At 35.9% G+C, this 23,485-nt stretch overlaps 1 long non-coding RNA gene and 1 other non-coding gene across 2 annotated transcripts; one reads left to right on the top strand and one right to left on the bottom strand.

Annotated features, from left to right (window-relative positions):
* Positions 1–208: 208 nt before the first annotated feature.
* On the bottom strand, positions 209–281 carry TRNAK-CUU (transfer RNA lysine (anticodon CUU)). Its single transcript has one exon. It is a non-coding gene; the product is annotated as a tRNA-Lys (tRNA).
* Positions 282–19,917: 19,636 nt separating this feature from the next.
* Positions 19,918–20,819, top strand: LOC131803034 (uncharacterized). The gene is made up of 2 exons (XR_009342450.1): positions 19,918–20,263; positions 20,326–20,819. It is a non-coding gene; the product is annotated as an uncharacterized LOC131803034 (long non-coding RNA).
* Positions 20,820–23,485: the final 2,666 nt, after the last annotated feature.

The raw sequence follows: 23,485 nt of genomic DNA, 5'->3' as shown, positions 1-23,485 counted from the left end.
TATATACCGATATATTATTTCCAATGCCAAACATTTTAGGATTGCTACAAACATCTATTCCAAATTACAAGCATTTACCTGAAAATTTAGAATCTCTATTTCAATTTTAACAGACGGACCGGACCGGTCATCGCTAAGCTGTCTTCGAAATGTATGATGATCGCGAAAATATGTACAATATGCATAGAATTGCAAAAAAATTGATGTGCGCCCAACGTGGGGCTCGAACCCACGACCCTGAGATTAAGAGTCTCATGCTCTACCGACTGAGCTAGCCGGGCATATAACATAAGGACGATTTGGCCGCCATTTGTCGCCAATAATTGTAAGAGGGCGAGAGAGATCTCTAGGGAAGGATATAGATCCGTTTTAGTCTTGAATCCGCAACAAATGTTGTTAATTATTTAAATATAATTTATCCGTGTGGATTTTAAACGGCTTCACCCAAAAGTCGAAAGCCTTACAGCTGAGATCATTTTGGCTAACAATTATTTGTGAATATAGTTCCAAAATTTTATTAGCTTTCCCTAACCGAAAGTGCCGATATACAGGGTAAGATAACTGCAACAAAGTCAACCGAATAATTTTCAATTTTTTTCTTTTAATTTTATTAAATGAAAGCAAAAAATGTCGGAAATAGCATTAAATTTTAGAATAACACATGCTGCATGGAATGGGTATTTTGGCCCATTCCCAGCGAGCGCTTGCTTGAGGTGATCGACACTTTAGTATTTTTTAGTGCCAACCTTGCTTTCCAAAATAGTCCAGACACAATAGATCAACGGATTGGTATCCGGAGATTTTTGTGGCCATTGTGCGCTGGAAATGAAACGAGGAACCTCATTTCGTACCCATTCTTGGGTGGCGCGTGCTGAGTACTGGTGGAATGTCCAAGGTCTGCGGCCAAAATGTTTGCGTGCCCAATGCTTTAATACACCCTCCAGAATATTTTCGCGATAATATTTGGCATTTATTCTGATGGCACGGTCGATTAATACGAGCGGAGAGCGACCATCGACTGTCATGGCGACCCACACCATCACCATGGCCAGCGCTTAAGTTCTGGTTATTTTCATTTTGTAATCATTCTTGAGTGGCGCGTGCTGAGTGCGATGGTGCTGAGTCCTATTGGAATGTCCAAGGTCTGCGGCCAAAATGTTTGCGTGCCCAAGGCTTTGGTACACTTTCCAGAATATTTTCACAATAAAATTCGGCATTTATTCTGATGCCACTGTCGATTAATACGAACGGAGAGCGACCATCGGCTGTTATGGCGGCCCACACCATCACCATGGCCGGCGCTCGGCGCTTGAGTTCTGGTGGCCAACCCAAGGTGCACATTTTCAGATGACCTCTTTGGCCAGTAATCACAATCATTTTGTTTGTTTACAAACTGCTGGACAACGAATGTTTTCTCATCGGAGACAACCAAATTCGTCAGTTCACCACTTTCAGCCAAGCTAAGCAACTCTTTAGCACTTCTGAGTCTATTTTCTTTCTGTTGCGGTGCAAGTTCTTGCAATTTTTGGAATATCAATTGCTTTACCCCGAGCTCATATTTCAAAATTTGCCGAATGGAATATTGCGATATGTTCAGCTCACGAGTGATTTTTCGGCCACTGCGAAGCGGGTTTCGATCAAGTCGCTTCTTTACTTTCCGAATCATTTCTGCTGATGTTGCTGTTTTCTTCTGTCCACTTCTTTGACGTCGGGCTACGCTACCAGTATCAGGGTAACGTGCGTTGGTGCGGGACACAAAAGATTTATTCATATTTAAATGCTGGAGTGCTCTAACGATTTGCGGTTTCCAGCGAAATATAAAGAAATCGTACTATCACGATTATATTCCATCACGAATAACTTTTTTCTGGAAAATTCTGACCAAAATGCTTTTGTACGTTTGTAAAAAATATAATGAGCTGTCACTGGAATAATGTTATGAGCTGTCGGACGAGTGGCTTAGAAATGGCAACAGTCTGAAGATGGTTGTAGTTTGTTCATCTCACCCTGTATATGTTACCTCACGCATATTTCCACATTTTCCGAAAATTAGCACTTATCTTATAGAGTACAGGAAGAAGTCGACTTAGCCCACATCTGGCAAGTTGCAATATTTATATCTGTCTTAGGTCCCATACGAATCGGTCTGATCAGATACCAATATTGGCCAACTGCTTCGAAACCTCCCCTCGGCAGTTTGAATAATCATAAGTCAAGGCTGGAGGTATACATCTGTGGGCAAAACCGCCTGATACTATTTTACTTGTTTTATCTATAATATTGCCGAAGACACAATATACCTACAATGTACGAACTTCAAGGAATCTTAATCCGAAATTTTCAAAAAAAAAAAATGTTTCTATTATTAGGTAATTTTGCGAGGTAAGCCTTAATATCGCGCCTTCTTATTCAAGTTCTTTTCCTATAATCTGCTGGATTTTTCTTATAATTAATATTTGTGTCGCACAGTGTTTTTTTTTTTTTGGATCTATGTTTCCACATCTCAGAATAAGCAATTTTCTTTATTCAGTATTGATTTCAGATCAAAAACCCACCTTTCCCCCACTTCCAGATACCAAAAATCTTATAAATGTTCTATTAATTTCAAAATGAATTTATTATCTCTTCGTTTTCACTATAAAAACCATTAATTATGATAAGCAATTAACCCAAGCTCTAGAAATTAATTATTCTGGTAACACAACACGTTGGCATCGGTGTTTGTGTGTGTTGAGGGAACACAATTTTCCTTAGCATTTTATTTCGAACTTTTCACTAGTCAAAGTGTCTGCTGACTGCGTCGTATTCCCGGCATTGTAAAGTCAATTAGTTATCGGGTTTAAGCACCGTGGACAAATATTGATTTATGTGAATCTGTTACAAATTAACCCGAATAACAAAAACGAAAACATGAAAATAAAAGTTTTCGAATAAAAGTTTACAGCGCGACAAACTGGGAGTGGGGAGAGTTTTTTGTTTTAGGTTAAGGAGTGTTGGTCGGTTGGGTTGCCTTATGGCGTTAATGCCGGTTTGTCGTTATTTTCCTTTGTGAAAAATAACAATGAAATGTCGCCTAAGCTACCTTACTCCAGACTACCTTCAATATCAGGTTAAAGTCGCTTACAATATTGACCATAAATCAAATTGCTTACAGACTGGTCTGGAGATCTTACGTGTTGACCGACACCACACCAGCCATCGAACCAACCACTCACTCACTTCTCTCTCTCCACACTCCACAATGACAACCACTTTCGTTGATGGTGTCAAACAACAGACGTTGCTGCTGTTCGAGTTGTTGTATCACCAAGAATTTCTGATAAAAGTGAAAAAAAAAGCGAAACGGAAGTTAAGGGATTGGTCTAATAAAAGAAGATTAATCGAAAAATTAGAATTAATATTCGTCGGAGTGCTGCTGCCACTGTTACTTCCCTTTAACTCGTTAAGAGGTTAATGCCATTTGTAAATTGATAGCCCGCTCGTCTTTTGTCGATTCATTGGAAATAGGGTGGGTTCATGGCACGTCTCATTAGAAGCTAACGCCTGGCTCCCTATGCAGAATGTGAGTGCTGCTGCAGGGGTGGGGTTTTTTTTATGTCGTCTTAACACGCAATTGATTAATTTAACGGAGAGTATTTTATAACAGTTACTATTGATGTTAATATTTAATAAAATTATGAAAGAATATTAAAAATAGTTTTATGGTGGGAAGATGGAGGATTGGTTGCCTCACGTGTCAATACAGTGAAACCCCTATAAAAATATGATTTTTATTAATATATATTAAAGTTCTTGCCCATGAATCATAGTGGTACTTTGTGACTAGTAGTTAGTATGACTTTTACTGAAAGGAAGGGTGTGCTCTGGTAGGTCTAAACGAAGCTTTTCAGAGATATATGGAAATCTCCATCTTCTGAGCGCATACAGATACCAATATAAAAGAGTAGTGAAATAACTGCTTGACCTAGAATCAACGACTAGACGAAAGGGATGATGCTAGAATCTTGAAATTTTGTACGAGGCCAGTCTTGATGCGTAAACGTGTCATAAGGCTGGTTTTATGAAAATTCGTACTAAAAAGGGTACGAAAAGTACTAACGTGTACAAACAACTTAATACTTTGTATTGAACAAACATAATATGTTAGAATTCAGAAATTTGGAATGAGAGTCACCGACGGAACGCAATATAGATTTGCCACGGAGTTCTTGGAAATTCGAACTATAAGGTTACGAAAAGTTCCAAAATGGTACGAAACTTCTAATATGGTACCATTTGGTATTATGTATAGATATAAAGCTAAATACTTGAAAGTTGCTTGGAAAGTTAGTTGAATATTCGAGGATAGTTTTAGAAATGTGTACTAAGTGTGCGTACTGTACTAAATGGTACCAAATTTGGTATACGGTACAGTGGTATACGGAAAAGTTGAAGCTGTTGGGGGTAGGTCTGTGGTAAAGGGGTGGTTCGGAATATATGTACTACAAGTGAATGAAAAGTACTAAATATTACTATTGTACTATTGGTACATTTTTGTTTTGCGTGAACAGATGGTGCCTGAAAATTGAAATCTGGTTTTAGGGTCGCTGTTCATGTGTAGCCTGGATATATGAAGGTGGTTCCGGAAATGTGCACTATAATTGTAAGAAATGTACTAAATGGTACCATTTGGTACTACTGGATGAAGTGATACATATAAAATTCTGAAATTTGATGTTTGATATTTGGATTATTGATAGTATCTGCATTTGGTCCTATATTTGTACGATAAATATTAAATGGTACTAAATTTGGTATTGGGTAAAGAGATAGGGCTGAAATCCTAAATTCGGAAAGGATGTCGCTTTTGGTGTCTCTTGTTAATATATGAAGGTGATTTTGGATTTGGATGGAAGGATTTTAACTATAATTGTTTGAAAAGATTTAAATATTACCAAATTTGGTATTGGGTGAAGGGATAGAGGTGAAATTTGATAAATATAGAGGGTGAGCTGAAAAAACTGCAACCAAATTTCAGACTGCTGTCATTTCTGAGCCACTCGTCCGACAGCTGTTAAAATTATTCCAGTGACAGTTCATTAAATTGTTTACAAGCGTAAAAAAGTATTTTGGTGAGAATTTTCCAGAAAAATTGTTATTCGTGATGGAATTCAAGCGCGATAGTGTGATTTCTCTATTTTTGGCTGGAAAACCACAAGTGGCTATCGTTAGAGCACTCCGGCATTTAAATGTGAATAAATCTTTTGTGTCTCGTACCATAACCCGATACCGTGATACTGGTAGCGTAGCACGACGTCAAGGAAGTGAACGGAAGAAAACAGCAACATCAGCAGAAATGATTCGAAAAGTAAAGAAGCGACTTGATCGAAACCCGCGTGGCAGTGGCCGAGAGCTCGCGTCGAGAGTGGCTTGTGAGCAGAAAATATCGCAATATTCCATTCGTCAAATATCGAAAAATGAGCTCGGGGTAAAGCCATTGAAATTCCAAAAAGTGCAAGAACTTACACCGCAACAGAAAAAATAGACTCAAAAGATCTCAAGATTTGCTTCGCTTGGCCGAAAGTGGTGAACTGCCGAATTTGGTTTTCTCCGATGAGAAAACATTCGTTGTCCAGCAGTTTGTAAACAATCAAAATGATCGTTTTTACTTGCCAAAGAGGTCAGCTGAAAATGTGCACCTTCGGGTGGCCACCAGAACTCAAGCGCCGGCCATGGTGATGATGTGGGCCGCCATAACAGCCGATGGTCGCCCTCCGCTCGTATTAATCGACCGTGGCATCAGAATAAATGCCAATTTTAAGGCGAAAATATTCTGGAGGGTGTATTAAACCTTGCCCTCCAACCTTCCTACAGGACTCAGCACCATCGCTCTCAGCACGCGTCACCCAAGAATGGTTACAAAATGAGCTTCCTCGCTTCATTTCCAGCACACAATGGCCACCAAAATCTCCGTATACCAATCCGTTTAACTATTGTGGCTGGAGTATTTTGGAAAGCAAGGTTGGCACTAAAAAAATACCAAATTGTCGATCACCACACGCTGAGAATGGGCCAAAATACCGCAGAGCAACATTCGGGCAGCGTGTGACGGTTTCATTGGCCGTTTGAAGGCCATAATTCGTGCCAATGTATGTATTTACATTTTTTTACAGCTGATTATACGCGTTTCCATTATAGGCCAATTGAAGGGGGCTCGTCTGTACAGACATGAGCTCTAACTAAGTCCCTTAAAAAAATATTCTATAGGCGTTAAAGCAGCCATTTGACCGTGTGGTTTTGTAAGCCTCTCTTGCATTATAATTTTAACAAAATTATAATAAAATGTTTATTTGTTTAACCGAATTCTTAAAATTTAGCAGGTTAATTCATTGGCTCCCAACCGAACTCCAGACAATGTTCAAAATGAGCTTTATATCATCAATGTTTGCATTAATTTTTCAAAAATTCTCTCACATAATAAAAAGCGAAACCTTATGTCTAATTTTTTGAATTTGCATAAATTTGATAAAGAACTGGCCCTACCGATTAGAGTGGAATTTGTAGTTCCTTTGATCTCAGTGATGAAGAAAGCCAAATAGCAACATTTTTAGGGGCCTTTACAACCAGTTCATAAATATTCGAATAAATTATGTCGCATCTAGCAAATGTAAGATCACAAAATTCAGGATTTCAATTTTTTTTTCAAACCACTTTGTAGCCATAAGTTAAAATAAAAATCGAATTCATATCTGGATATATGTATAAATGCTATCTCTTGGGCGAGCGATAACTCAGCACACCACAGATCAATTTACATAGTTAAAGAAGTATAAATGCTAAGGGAGTAGACAGACGTTTCAAAAGAGAAGCCACGAGATAAATATTTCATGCCGGTGTTTCGTGTGGTTGTTGTAGCTATCATCTACGTCCAACATTTAAATAAAAAGTCAATTGAATTGATAACAAACAATTTATTATTTACATACAAAAGATTTCATAAAGCAATATAAACTTCACGCTGTTGGTGCTGAAGCAGCAGTGGAGGCTTTTGCTTTTCGTGGATGATGGGCGATGTTTATGTTTTTTGTGGCAAATAATTGCTTTGTTGGCCCCAATTTAATTAAGTTTCTGATATAGGGAACTTGATATACATATTAGGGTGGGATTTTTATTTATTTTTCTTGAAGTGATTTGATATTTTCATAGCACAATCGATAATTAACAGTTTAACTAATTAAAGCATTATTTTAAGAAAAGCTTATCAGAAGTATTTTAAACGCTGTGGCGGTTTATTAGACCATCATCAAAACGTGATGCTGTTACGCTTGTAGAAGCGTTAAATTATAAATTTAAAAAAACAACGCAACACGGCTAATGATCGGGTAGAGTTTTTCCAAAAATTTCCTCACAGCATGCCATAAGCGCCATAGCAGTTATCATAGTTTCAGTGAAATTTGTAACACCCTATTTTCGCTGCAGGTGTCCATTTTTACATAAGAGGTCTGTCTTAATGAAAACCTCTTTTTCCCTAACGAAACTTCATTGGTCACCAATTAATAATTTCGAGAATAAAGATTTTCATCTAATTTTGAGATAATTGTCAACAGAGTTTCTAATTGTAATACATTTTTCTCATATCATGTCGAAATATTACCTCCACCACTAGGAATAAATTTGCTTAGTGAAACCAGTAAAGAAAGTCCTAAAGTCGCGCGGGGACGACTTTATGATACCCTACACCATTTTGCTAATTTTGTAGAGCTCCACATAACAATTAAAAGCTTTTAAGGCAAAATTCCATCAGACACGCTATGATTATAATTATTATTTAAAGTTCAAAGGACTAAATATGCCGAAGCCTTTGTATAGTTTGAATTCGGAATTGTATTGCCCGTTTGGTGCAAAATTAATTTGAAATCTGATAAAGATATATGTGGGAGCTATATCCAAATCGGAACCGATCTCAATAAAATTTGGCAAATATATTTCTGAGCTGTATTTGATATATTTCCCTGAATATCATTGTTACGGAGTGCATATTACGGCTGTGGGTAACAAATACAATAAATCGGATGAACAATATATATGGGAGCTATAACTATATCTGAACCGATCTTCACCAAATTTGGCATACTACCTTCTAGAGTAAATTCGATCGTATGTGCCAAATTCCATCCCATTTGGACAAACATTAGACGTTTGGTGCACAATAAATGGTAAATCGGACGAAGCTATATATGGGAGCTATATCCCAATCTGAACCGATCTCGATAAAATTTAGCAAAGGTATTTCTGAGCTGCATTTTATATATTTCCCAAAATATTGTTGTTACGGAGTGCATATTACGGCCGCGGAGGACAAAAATAACAAATCGGATGAGGGAGCTATAGCTATATCTGAACCGATTTCGATCAAATTTGGCATAGTTGTTTTCAGGTCCAATCTGATCGTACGTACAAAATTCCATATGGGCTGATATTACACGTTTGGTGCACAATAAAAGGCAAATCGGGCGAAGATATATATGGGAGCTATATCTAAATTTTTACCGATTATCTCCAATTTCAATAGGGTCCGTCCTTGGGCCAAACAAATGTTGTTTGCAAAATTTCATCTCAATCGGATAATAAATGCGACCTGCATTTCGTTCACAAGAATACATGGACAGACGGACAGACGGACTGACATGCATAAATCAACTCAGAAAGTGATTCTATGCAGATCATCAAAAGGAACTATGGGTCTTTCTCGTTTCCTTTTGCCTGTTACAAACAAATGCACAAACACATAATACCCTGACCACCTTGTGATGTAGGGTATAAATACAGAATATAAAGAGGAACTACTACACGAAGACTCGGACCTGCTCTGACAATTCTGCCGACAGATGTATACCCTTAGCCCTCTTGACCCCCAATGGAGTGGGTTTTGAAAGAATGGGTCAATATTGTCCATTTCGTATCGGACCTAAATAAATATAATATAAAAATTAATATAAATATATAAGAAAATTTAGCATTTATTCTCCTATTTATGGCAAATAATAAATCTCATATTCATCTTAGAATTCTGGCTGAGAGACATATATTTAGATATAGTGTGTTGTAAAGAATCGCTGAGTTGTTTCGCAATTTATGACAGATAAAAGTATTGAAAAGTGTATCCCTTTGTGGGTGAGATACCTGAAGGGGTTCGCAGATATATATAGAATCTTCACAACGGATCTTGTGTTATCAAAAATGTTTGTATGTGTGAAATTTTTTATTTCGCTTTCTTTGAGCGTTTAGTTTTTCAAAATCTTGAACTCTACTATGTGGAGCAGGTAGCAAAAGAAATGGTCCGATACCATCTACCATCTTTATAACAGATCTTGTGTTGATAGAAATTTTGAGATGTCCTATGTCTGGAATGGAATCGGATGTTGACTTCGCCTTCTATGAACTTCATGAATATTCAAAACTACCATTTGTGGGGGCAGGTACCAAAATAAGTGGACCGACATAGTAACACCAGACCTTGGGTTAATATAAATATTGGGACGTGTGAAATTTGAAGACAATCGGACTCTTACATCGCATTTTATGAGTTGTAATTATTCAAAATTTTGACCATTTGTGGGGGAGGTACTGGATGGGGTGGGCCGATATTGTCCGTTTTCGCACCTGACCTAGCACTGACGCAAATATTAGTATGTGCAAAGTTGGAGCAAAATCGGATTATCGTTTCTTTATCTGTGCAGAAAATATATTTTTTGAAAATTTCGACCTTTTGTGGGGGAGATACCAGAAGGAGTAGACCGATATCGCCCATCTCTGAACTCGATCAAAGTTCGACAAAAATATTACGATGTACCAAGTTTGGCCCTAATTGGTTACTCGCTTCGAGAGTTATCGTGCGCACCAGCCAAACAGCCAGACGGACGGACATCACTAGATCGAATTTGGTCCAAAGAGACCTAGGGTCTAAAACCGTTATTTCGACTAGGCACGTTTTGACCGTATCAAATGATATATACCCTCTGTAGTCATATGGCTGAGGGCATAAAAAGTAATCCAAAGCTAAAGTCATTCGAATACGGAAAATAGAGAGGTTTTGAGAGAGGTATTAGTAATTTTCTCTCAATGAAGATACGAACACCAAATACAAAATTTGATACAATTCCGGTGAAAAATGTGACGGAAATAATCAAAATACCGATTAGCGGGAGTACAGTTAGTCCAAATTTAGACAAGGCGAGTTTAATGTCGGCAATTTCTGTCGTTCTTTTTCGAACTTGCACTGATACAAGGTAATTATTTTTCTGTCATTTTTATATTATATTATGATTATTTTTATATTAATTATATTATTTTTATATTAGGAGGGTATATTAACTTTGTCATTCTGTTTGTAACACCCCTAAATATTCATCGTAGAACCCATAAAGTATATATATTCATGTTCAGCATAAAATTCTTAGCCGCCCACATTATTTGACGTAGAGCTTCAAAATTTGGCAGAACAATTTGTATTGTGTCTGGGATGGTTGGTATTGAAAATGAAATAAATCGGTCCTCGTTTTGGTATAGCCGCCATATAACGGTACCTCCCGATATTCGGTATTCTGATGATTTTTGTCACATTTTCCACGTTGTTGTGTGAAAGTTGGTATTTTTAGGTCATAATGGATTCGAGATCCGGTGGGGAAATATTGTATATATGGGTCCAAGTTTTTGTATAGACCCCATATAATGGTATCTCCCGATATTCTGTATCTCGATGAGTTTCATCACAACAAATTTATATTTGTGGGTCATAATGGATTCTAGCCCCGGTGGCGTAACATTGTATATATAGGTCCACGTTTTTGTATAGCCCCCATATAACTCTACCTCCCGATATTCGGTATTTTGATGATTTTTCCCACATTTTCCACGAATTTGTCTAAAAATTAGTAATTCTAGTTCCATTCAATTATTTCAAATATGGTATTTAAGAAGATTTAGTAGATGACAATCCTTGAAATATAAAATTGTATATAGAGGTTCCCTTTTTGGTATGGCCCCCATATAACGGCCTCACTCACTTGTTTTGTTTTCGTTTTTTTTTTTTTGAAAAGATTAACAGCATTACCCAAACGACCCTAGCAGTATTTATAGTTTAAAGTGGAACACGTTTAAATTCAGATACTTTTATATAAAATTGTTTCCTTTACCCAAAGGTGAAGGGTTTTAAAAATTTAACAGATCTGAAATCTGAATATATATAACTGGTGGGTTTTAAGTTGTTATTTCAAGGAGTTACCAATGAAATGACATATGGTATAAAAATTGGCATCGTCCTTATAAAGGTATTTTCGTTAATTCGAAGGTTTTAGCCATATTTTCATTCTACCGATATTAGATCGAATAGTTAATATCGCTATATGTATAGTAATGTCTTGTGTTTATCCCTCTACATTTATTTCATTTTTAATTATTCTAAATTTTATTAATATATTGTTTTCTTTTTTGGTCGAAGCGTGTACACTTGTTGACGTAGCCAGAAATGACATTCGAAAATATTTTGGAGGGTGGGGTTTCAACAGGAAAAAAAATTACATTTTTCAAGGAAATCGTTATGAAGACATCCTAAAATTTACTATTTCGAAGGAGCCGGTACTAATCTAATAGGAAGTTAAATAACAGTCATTTCTAAAGTGAGCCCTCTTTGTCGGTAATTTGTATTCTAAGAATTTTAAAATAATTTTCTGTCATTTTTGAAAACCTAATAAAAATCGAAAATACATCGTTTTTTTTTTTTTTTTGAAATTTAAAGGAAGTCTATTATCTATTGTGGGTACATCTTTCGTATATCAATTCCTTTTCAATTGGACATATATACGTCATACTCAGTTTTCTGTTTAAAGTTGACATTGCTCAATCGTTTAATATTTTTGTTTTCCTATTTTTGTTATTTTGCTTTTTGCTTTGTGCGGAAGATTTTTAAAACCACACCTGAAGTATTGAAATGCCAATGGTGATTCCTATGAATTCCTGTTGCTCTGGCAAAATATGTAAATATTTGTGTATTTTCTTTATAGTTCATAAAATATTCATGGGGACCCGGAATACAGTCTTTGGATCACGCGATTTGTAAATATTTTTCCAAGTGAAAAGCAAGCAAACAAACTTAAATCACAAAATAAAACAACACACTCCACATAGACGAAATGATGAATGAGAATGAAATGGGAGCTTTAAATTGACATTTCGAAATTTTGCAGAGAATCATGGCTAGTTAATGGTGACGCCCACAAAGCGTCAGGGAATAGCTTATCCTAGACACTGGGGTTTGATGAAATGAAAAATAAAACCAGTAAGGAAAAGACAAAAGTTGGGCAGGGCCGACTCGATGATACTCTACACCATTATGCATATTTAGTAGAGCTCCCGTAACAAAAGAATTTATATTGGAAATTTATTGGAAGTAGATCATTCCACCTATCAACCTTTGGCTTAAGAGCAGTTATAATTGTTTTCAGAGGCAGCTAATATATAGGAACTTCCGAAACGATTTTCACCAAATGTGAGGGAGACATTTTTGTCTTTTATACCAAATAACAATGCTATAGAGTGCATTATATCACTTCCAGAATGATTATATTAAAATAATATATATCGGAACCGAGTTCCACCAAATGGAAACGTACGTCCCGAAATTCACTCCATTTGGGCTGTTATAAGCCATTATTTGCACAATAAACCTGAAATCGCAATAAGGATATATATGGGAGCTATATCCAAATCTGAGCCAATCTCTATAAAATATCATTGTTGTGAAGTGCATTTTTGGAGTTGAAGACCAAATCGGATGAAACATATATATGAGAGCTAAACATATATCTGAACCGATTTTCGATTTGATGTACTTGCTGCTGGACTGAATTCGATTGGATGTGCCAAATTTGTTTTTATTACCCTTTTGGTGAACAATTAATGATTGAAGATATACAGGGTGAGATGAAAAAACTGCAACCAACTTCAGACTGCTGTAATTTCCAAGCCACTCGTCCCACAGCTGTTAAAATTATTCCAGGTATAGCTCATTATATTGCTTACAAACGTACAAAAGCATTTTGGTGAGAATTATTCAGAAAAAAAGAGTTATTCGTGATGGAATTCAAGTGGGATAGTGTGATTTCTTTATATTTGGCTGGAAAACCACAAGTGGCTATCGTTAGAGCACTCCAGCATTTAAATTTGAATAAAGTTCTTGTGTCTCGTAGCATCGCTCGTTACCGTGATACTGGTAGCGTATCCCAACGTCAAGGAAGTGGACGGAAGAAAACAGCAACAACATCCGCAGAAATGGTCCGAAGAGTAAAGAAGCGACTTGATAGAAGCCTGCGTCGCCATGGCCGAAAATGGCTCGTGAGCTGAACATATTGCAACATTCCATTTGGCAAATATTTAAAAATGAGCTCGGGGTAAAGCCCTTGAAATTCCAAAAAGTGCAAGAACTTACACCGCAACAGAAAGAAAATAGACTCAGAAGAGCTAAAGAGTTGCTTCGCTTGGGCGAAAATGGTGAACTGCTGAATTTGGTTTTCTCCGATGAGAAACCATTCGTTGTCCAGCAGTTTATAAACCAACATCACCGGCCATGGTGATGGTGTGGGCCATAACAGCCGATGGTTGCTTTCCGCTTGTATTAATCGACCTTGACATCAAAATCAATGTCGAATTTTATCGCGAAAGTAGAGGATGTATTACAGCCTTGGGCACGCAAAAATTTTGGCCACAGACCTTGGACATTCCAACAAGACTCAGCACCACAGCACTCAGCACGCGCCACTCAAGAATGGTTACAAAATGAGGTTCCTCGTTTCATTTCCAGCGCACAATGGCCACCTAAATCTCCGGATACCAATCCGTTGGACTATTGTGTCTGGAGTATTTTGGAAAGCAAGGTTGACACTAAAAAATACCAAAGTGTCGATCACCTCAAGCAAGCGCTTCGCCGGGAATAGGCCAAAATACCTCAGAGCAACATTCGGGCAGCGTGTGATGGTTCCATTGGCTGTTTGAAGGTCATAATTCGTGCCAAAGGTGACCGATTCGAACAAATCTAAACTTATTCTAAAATTTGATGCTCTTTCCGATATTTTTTGCCTTCATTATATAAGATTTAAAAAAAATGTAAAAATTATGGTGTTTGTCTTTGTTGCAGTTTTTTTTATCTTGCCTTGTATATGGGAGCTATATCTGTACCTGAACCGATTTTCACCAAATTTGACTGAATTCGGTCAGATGTGCCAAAATTCTGGTCATTGGGATTGATATTGGTCATTTGGGGCACAATTAACCCGAAATCGGTTGAAAAAATATATGGGAGTTATATCCAAATCTAAACCGATCTTAATACAACTTGGCAGAGGTATTTTTAGGCTGTATCTGATATCCGGTACCAAATATCATTGTTGTGGAGTGCATATTTGGGCTTAAAGACCAAATCGGATGGAAAATATATATGGGAGCTAAGGCTATATCTGAACTGATTTTCTTCAAATTTGATGTAATTGCTTCTAGACTGAATTTGGTCGGATGTGCCAAAATTCAGGTCAAAACTCAGGGGATATTGGACATTTGGTGTACAATTAACCCGAAATCGTTTGAAGATAAATTTGAACCGATTCTCACCAATTTTAGTAGGATTTGTCCTTAATCCAAAAAAAAAAAAAAAATTGGAAAATTTCATCTCAGTCGGATCATAAATGCGACCTGCACTTTGTTCACAAAAATACGGACGGACAGACGGACTAATGTGCATAAAATGCCTCAGAAATTAATTCTATGCAGATCCTCAAAAGTAACTACGAGTCTATCCCGATTCCTTCTCCATATTACAAGCAAATACACAAAGACATAATACCCTTACGCAGGGTATAATGAAATGCATCCAAAATGTTAGAGTGTCTAGAAATTCGTTGTTTTTTATTTTTTGTATAAATGAATTGATTTTTACTTAAATATCAAACGGTTATTTTCACCATTTCCATGAAATAAATCAAAGTGCTTGATTTTTGCACAGCTCTTTTGCCTAGGAGATAATTTCATTCTATTTTCTCATTAACACACTCCCCCCTCTCTCACTCTCTTATTGTCTGTTACCTGGCTAGATTATCCGTTGGAAACTTCACCAAACGCGACCTTTTAAAAAAGAGGACTTTCTGTGGAAAAAAAAAACTTGACCTTTTACGACTGGGTCACTTCGTCGCCCACTACATTTCACTGTTAATGGACTTCTTGCTGCTGGAGGCCAAAGGTACACGTGAGCGAGTAAATGTTTGTGTGTGTAAGTGTAGGTGTGATACCCTTTTGATGTAATACTTATGCCTCCACGACGAAATTACGCCGCAGGCATTAAACGATACCTCCCAGATATGGAACCTCTTTCAGAGTGCAACAACATTCCATCCATATGACGTGAATGTAATGTTCATTACTATATCGCGAGGAATTTTTATTGAATAATTGTATTGCATCAAGTAAGTTTCTTTTATGCTATATTTTCTCCCTCATTCGTATGAGGAAATGGAAAATGAATAAACCGAAATTCAAATGAAATTTAATGTTCACTTTAAACAGAGATATTTTGCAACAGTAAATTTAAATGTCAAAAATATTTTGATAATTGGATTGATTAGAAAATGAAATAGCATTTTGTGTTTGTAGGCGAGTATGTTAATGTACACATAAAAATCAAAGAACAGAATTACATTTATATTTCCATATGCATATTAATTCCTGGAATTTGATAATGGTTGAAATATATTCGACCAATTGCTTTTTAAACAATTTGTTCATATTTCACATTGCAACAGAACTCAATATAAATTAGTTATTTGAAAATTGTTCCAAATGTTTTGAAAATTGTTGAAATTATGTGAAATGCTATCGTTTGTAGAAACACCAGCAACTCAATCATTGTTTTATGAAAATCAAAAATGAAAACCTTTTTTAATAAAGGAACTTCAAATTAGAATATTTAAAAAAAATAAAGTTAACATGTTTATAAAACAAAAATCCCGCCTCGGAGATCTACAGAGTAAATTGATTGGCTTAATTACCTGTTCTAAAGCCCTAGCATTTGGAATGAGCATCGCTGATGATTAAAAGGGATAGGATGAGGCAGGATTTTTAGAAATTTCTACTTACGAAATGGTAAGAACAGGACTAGAGGATAAAGGCTACAAAAGGAGATTCTGTCTAAAACTTGTTTTAAAGGGAAGAAAATGTTCTGAAGAGCAGGAGATTGGCTTTGTTTTTGTCAGCACTGCTCAAAACCATAAGCTAGCACATGAGTCCACAAAAGCGAACATTTAAAAGAAAATCAATATTCTGTCTTTCTTTATATTTTAATATTTTTTAAAATTCTTTGTAAATGCGAAGTTGGTCCAAAAGTATTAATTAAGCTTATAATTAACAATAAAGAAAAAAAACGACACTGATTTATTGATGATTTCTAAAAGCAAAGAGAAATTGTCTGGTAAGCGGGCCCTTGTTCTTGAGCAGGGCTGTTTTTGGCGCAAATTATGTTGAATTCTCCCAATGTAAGAGAGGGAGTATGGGAGACATCTATTGGATTTTTTTTTAATAAAATCGGAACGATTTGTTAAAATGAGAGATCGATTAGATGAATTTTAACAGCGCTGCTCAAGAAAAAATATCTCTTTCCAGTCAAATTTCTCTTTGCTTATTTAAATCAAGAACAAAACAGTGTTAAGTCATTATTTAAACAAAAAAAATATCCATTTGCTTTATAAATTATTTTGGCAAACATTCGTGTTTAAAAACAATTAAATGGAATCGGAAAATATAAAGAAAAATAGAATTGTTACTTTCTCTTAAAATATCTCTTTTTTCGGCTGATGTTCTAAACACGGTTTTGAGCAGGGCTGATTTTATCTTGAAAAGAGATAATTCATAGTCTCTTTATTAAAGAGAAAGACAACTAATGATTTATCGTTGTACGGGGGTAAGTGCGTGACAACCGATGTTATGTATTTGCAAAGGTAACAGTGCACACTTCACTTCATGAATATTAAAGAGAGTATTTGGAGCAGTGGTGCTCAAAACCGTGTTCTAGAACATGAAGAGAAAAAAGAGATAATTTAAGAGAAAATTAAAACTCTGTTTTTCTTTATATTTTACGGTTCTATTTAATTGTTTTTAAACACGAATGTTTGCCAAAATAATTAATAAAGCAAATGGATAAAAAATATTTGTATAAATAATGACTTAACACTGTTTTGTTCTTGATTTAAATAAGCAAAGAGAAATTTGAATGAAAAGAGATATTTCTTTTTGGGCACCGCTGATTTGGAGCAAAAAAAGTTTTCTTTTGGAGAGATTTCTAAAGTGCCCCGTACACAATCAAAATGCATGCCGCGCAATTATGGTGTGTTTGTGAAAATCAGATATTTTTTGTGCTCGTTTTTCTCATTTGCGACGTTTTTATAATAAGTTTGATTGGGTCAAAAAGTATGTAACACCTCAAAATATTGGTTTCCCACATAGGAAAGTATGTATGGATCTTCCTATCGAGCCGAGCTGAGTCGATCTAGCTATGTGTGTCCGTTCGTCCGTCCATATTAATTTGTAATCACGCTATAGGTCGTAATTATGGCCCGATCTTCACGAAATTTAGAATGGAGGTGGGGCTAGAGCCAGAATATAATCCTATTGCTTTTGGAGATGAACGCATAATATTTAGGTCACAATTATAGACCAATCGACGCGGAAGTTAGCATAGGGCTAGAGCTTAGGGCTGGGCAGGAGCTTTCCAATTTTGATGGTCATCGGATAATATTTAGTGGCTGGAATAGATCATAAAATTTGTGTTAAATAAAAGTAAAATTTTCCATTAAATCGCGAATATTTGTAATCATGACGAGGTCACAAATAGACGAAAAGGTCAATTGTGACCGTTATGTAGATGCCGATAGTAAATATATACAAAGGAAAGGGATGCTAGCCAGAATGCTTATATCTCAAAATTGGCTAGACCGATTTTGGCAAATTATGTCAATTCAGCATGCCTTCTTGGCATAAAAGTAAAAAATCTAAAAAAATCGCATAAAACAATGCCAATAATGATGTTAATATAGATTTTGTAGAATTTTGTTAAATATTTTTTATATTTTCATATTTTTATCGCATGCGATTTTTTCAAATTGACTTATAATATTGAAGTTTTTGTTTTGTATTATTTTTTTGCATTACAACACAGGTTGGGGATATTATATACAGATTACAATTATCGTCCGATCCTTACGAAAAATTTCCAAAGGTAGGGCTAAGCCTATTGTTTTCAAAGATGTTCGCAATTTGTTTAGAGATTGAAACGGACCAACAACTAAAAGTATTCCTGATTTTGCAGCCGTTATAAAGGTCACAAATAGAAGCCAAAGGACACGAAATCCCGCATGAAGATAGAGTTTATGACAGCGGGTAGAAAAAAAATATATTCTGCCGAAACGCTGAAAATAGCTCACAGGCGAATTCCAAAATACACAAAAGGCGAACTTCTGTTTTTTTTTTTTTTTTTTGGCTGACTTCGTTAACGAATATAACCAACTATCGTAGGCAAGCAAATCATATAGATGAGTCTAAATTTGGAGATACAGAGGGGCCTCTGCTTTTGGAGGTGATCGCAAAATATTTAACGGTTCAAATGAACCAAAAACAGAAAAAATTTCCTGATCACATAATTAAAGCCAATCGACACGCCTGAGAAGGGAGATAATGACAGGGAAGAGTTCTAGCATTTTGAATGACCATTGGATTATATTAAGCTGTAAAATGGACCACAACAACTAACAGCATGAGGGAGTGCGTAAATATTGGGCAAAAGTCCCTGGTCAAAATACTAAGGATTATAACTGGGCAGTGCTCCGTGACATAATTTCAAAAGAGAAATCTTCCAAAATGGATTTGGACATAAAGGGGCTTCTAACATATTGTAGTGTTGTAGGGTATTACATGGTCTGCCCATTATTTATATTAATTATATTTTTGTATATAAATAAAAAGAAGAAACGTATTACCAGAAAATTGCTCCCCTTACCCCTCTTTCTTACAAATAAAGAATTTTAAAAAGGAAAGCTTGCCTAATATAAATTCGGACTTTTGTGGGGAATAGTCTAAAAATTGGTTTTATATTGGCAATTCTTTGCATTGGCAATGCAAATGGCAAATTTACAGCAAACTATTTCAAAAAAATAAAACTGAACAGCCCAAACATCATTAGACTGTCGATAGAGTTATGTGGAGGCTGCCAAAAATTTCACAGGCTGAAATCCATATCAACAAAATGTAAAAAGCCGACTTCATTTCGTTAGGGAGCTAGAGTCTTATTCGGATCAGGAATATATATACTTGGTGGGATTTACAATTATTCATTCTTTTTTTCAAAGAATCACCAATGGAATGACATGGGGTATAAAAATTGGCATACTCCTTATAAAGATACCGCCTGATTTTAGTTAATTCGAAGGTTTTTAACCATATATCCATTCTATCGATATTAGATCGAACAGCTAACACCGTTATATCTATTGTAATGCCTTGTGTTGATCCCTTTATACTTCTTTCATTTGTAATTATTCTAAATTGTATTAATATATTGTTTTCTTTATTAGTCCAAGCGTATACACTTGTTGGCGTAGCCAGAAATGACATTCGAAACCATTTTGGAGAGTGGGGTTCCAACAGGAAAAAAATTAAATTTTTCAAGGAAATCGTTATGAAGACATCCTAAAATTTACTATTTCGAAGGGGCCGGTACTACTCTAATTGGAAGTTAAATAACAGTCATTTCTAAAGTGAGCCCTCTTTGTCGATAATTTGTATTCTAAGGATCTCAAAACAATACTCTATCATTTTTTTCATTTTTAAAAACCACATAAACAGGCATGTCACAGAAGTTTTACGAAATCGATTTATTTCACCTTTTCCAAATCGTTACGATTTGCTTTTGCTTCTTCAGCACTCGTACGTTTTGACTAATCCGGAAAAAAAATCATTTCACATTTTTGAAATAAAAATATGGTAACTCCATGAAAAAAAAGTCGTAAACAAATTATTGACAATTAAAAAAGGAGTTTAAATTGTTTTTTTTAATATAAACACCAAAAGTAAAAATGCCAGGGGCTTCAATACTTGCTGTAATGGATGAAGAAATAAATCAGCGGTCTACTGAAAAAAATCGTCGCCGGACATTGAGGAACGCATCAGATCCTTTATCTCACTCAAATGCAGAGTAAGGATCCACCAGCAATGAGTTATTTTCAAATTTATTTTAATAATAATTTATTTCTACAGATTTATAACTTATTATCGGCTAAATAAAGAAGCTTTTGTTTTAGTTTTGGAAAAAATTTCTCCCCACCTCAAACGTTCCAATATACCGGCTATTATCCAGCTTGCAACAACAATTAGGTTTTTGGCTACGGGTGCATTTCAAGGAGTTATAGGTAGAGATGTGGAGCTAAGCCTTGGGAGAAGTACAGTTTCTACAATTATGTGGAGAGTTATTAATGCAATTGAAGCTGAAATTTGTCCACATTGGATCAAATTAAGAATGTCTTCCGAAGAAAAAAGAAAGTCGAAACCAAACAATTAATTGTTTTTTTTTTTTGTTTTTCCCCTTTCTTGCTTTTTGGTCTGTCAGTTGTACATTTCTACACCTTCTTCTTCAACACATATGGCAATAATTCAACAATACAAGTCTGCCGTTCATTTCTGCATATTTTTTTGCGTTTTCATCATGGATTAGAAAAATAATAGATTTTTTGTAAAATAAATTCCAAAAACATGTTCATTCTAAGAGAATTTGGTTAAAACAATATTTTCTGTTAAATATATGTGTCTTCTGTTTATTTTTTACGTTAAAATCACTAAACATTTCAATTTCACCCTGCTTTTTGAAAGTGATATCAAAACGCAAAATTTTTGCGTTTTCCGTTTTTTAGGGAAGCTAAAACCGTTTTCGTTTTCACTCTTGAACGATTTTACATTCTGTGACATGCCTGAAAAATCAGATTCTTTTCTGAAAATATATAGTAATTTTGTTTTAAATTTACAGAAAGTCTTTCATCCATTGGTGGCATCTTCTTCATATATCCTTTTCAATTGCACAAATAAATATCTCATTGAATTTTCTATTTAAAGTTGATATTGCTCAATCGTTCAATATTTTTGTTTTCCTATTTTTTTTCCTATGCGAAAGATTTTTAAAACCACACCTGAAGTATTGAAATGCCAATGGTGATTCCTATGAATTCCTGTTGCTCTGACAAAATATGTAAATATTTGTGTATTTTCTTTATAGTTCATAAAATATTCATGGGGACCCGGAATACAGTCTTTGGAACACGCAATTTGTAAATATTTTTCCAAGAGAAAAGCAAGCAAACAAACTTAATTCACAAAATAAAAAAAAAAAAACACACACACAATACACTTCACATAGACGAAATGATGAATGAGAAAGAAATGGGAGCTTTAAATTGACATTTCAAAATTTTGCAGAGAATCATGGCTAGTTAATGGTAACGCCCACAAAGCGTCAGGGAATTGCTTATCCTAGACTCAGGGGTTTGATGAAATGAAAAATAAAACCAGTAAGGAAAAGACACAAGTTGGGCGGGGCCGACTCGATGATACTCTACACCATTATGCATATTTAGTAGAGCTCCCGTAACAAAAGAATTTATATTGGGAATTTATTGGAAGTAGATCATACCGCCTATCAACCTTTGGCTTAAGAACAGTTATATTTTTTTTTCAGAGGCAGCCAATATATATGAAATTCTGAAACGATTTTCACCAAATGTGAGGGACACATTTTTGTCTTTTATACCAAATAACAATGCTATAGAGTGCATGATATCACTTTCAGAAGGATTATATTATTATATCGGAACCGAGTTCCACCAAATGGAAACGTACGTCCCGAAATTCACTCCATTTGGGCTGTTATAAGCCATTATTTGCACAATAAACCTGAAATCGCAATAAGGATATATATGGGAGCTATATCCAAATCTGAGCAAATCTCCATAAAATTTGAAAAATGTATTTCCGAGCTTTATAAGATATCTGGTACCAGATATCATTGTTATGAAGTGCATATTTGGACTTAAAGGCCACATCGGATTAAATATATATGCATATATATGGGAGCTAAAGCTATATCTGAACCGATTTTCGATTTGATGTACTTGCTCCTAGACTGAAGTTGATCGGATATGCCAAAATTGTTTTTATTCGCCATTTGGTGCACAATTAATGATTGAAATTATACAGGGTGAGATGATATAACTGCAACCAACTTCAGACTGCTGTCATTTCCAAGCCACTGGTCCAACAGCTGTTAAAATTATTCCAGCGACAGCTCATTTTATTGTTTATAAGCGTACAAAAACATTTTGGTGAGAATTGTCCAGAAAAAAAAGTTATTAGTGATGAAATTCAAGCGTGATAGTGTGATTTCTTTATATGTGGCTAGAAAACCACAAGTGGCTATCGTTAGAGCACTCCAGCATTTAAATGTGAATAAATATTTTGTGTCTCGTATCATCGATCGTTACCGTGATACTGGTAGAGTAGCCCGACGTCAAGGAAGTGGACGGAAGAAAACAGCAACAACATCCGCAGAAATGGTTCGAGAAGTAATGAAGCGACTTGATCGAAACAAGCGTCGCAGTGGCCGAAAAATGCCTCATGAGCTGAACATATCGCAACATTCCACTTGGCAAATATTTAAAAATGAGCTCGGGGTAAAGCCCTTGAAATTCCAAAAAGTGCAAGAACTTACACCCCAACAGAAAGAAAATAGACTCAAAAGAGATAAAGAGTTGTTTCGCTTGGCCGAAAGTGGTGAACTGCCTAATTTGGTTTTCTCCGCTCCGATGAGAAAACATTCGTTGTCCAGCAGTTTGTAAACAAACAAAATTATCGTGTTTACTTGCCAAAGAGGTCAGCTGAAAATGTACACCTTAGGTTGGCCACCAGAACTCAATCGCCGGCCATTGTGATGGTGTGGGCCGCCATAACAGCCAATGGTTGCTTTCCGCTTGTATTAATCGACCTTGACATCAAAATTAAAGTCGAATTTTATCGCGAAAGTAGAGGATGTATTACAGCCTTGGGCACGCAAAAATTTTGGCCGCAGACCTTGGACATTCCAAGAAGACTCAGCACCACAGCACTCAGCACGCGCCACTCAAGAATGGTTACAAAATGAGGTTCCTCGTTTCATTTCCAGCGCACAATGGCCACCTAAATCTCCGGATACCAATCCGTTGGACTATTGTGTCTGGAGTATTTTGGAAAGCAAGGTTGACACTAAAAAATACCAAAGTGTCGATCACCTCAAGCAAGCGCTTCGCCGGGAATAGGCCAAAATACCTCAGAGCAACATTCGGGCAGCGTGTGATGGTTCCATTGGCTGTTTGAAGGTCATAATTCGTGCCAAAGG

This window comes from Musca domestica, unplaced genomic scaffold (genome assembly GCF_030504385.1).
Source record: "Musca domestica strain aabys unplaced genomic scaffold, Musca_domestica.polishedcontigs.V.1.1 26, whole genome shotgun sequence".
NCBI lineage: Eukaryota > Metazoa > Arthropoda > Insecta > Diptera > Muscidae > Musca > Musca domestica.
This window is presented reverse-complemented; position numbering and strand designations above follow the sequence as displayed.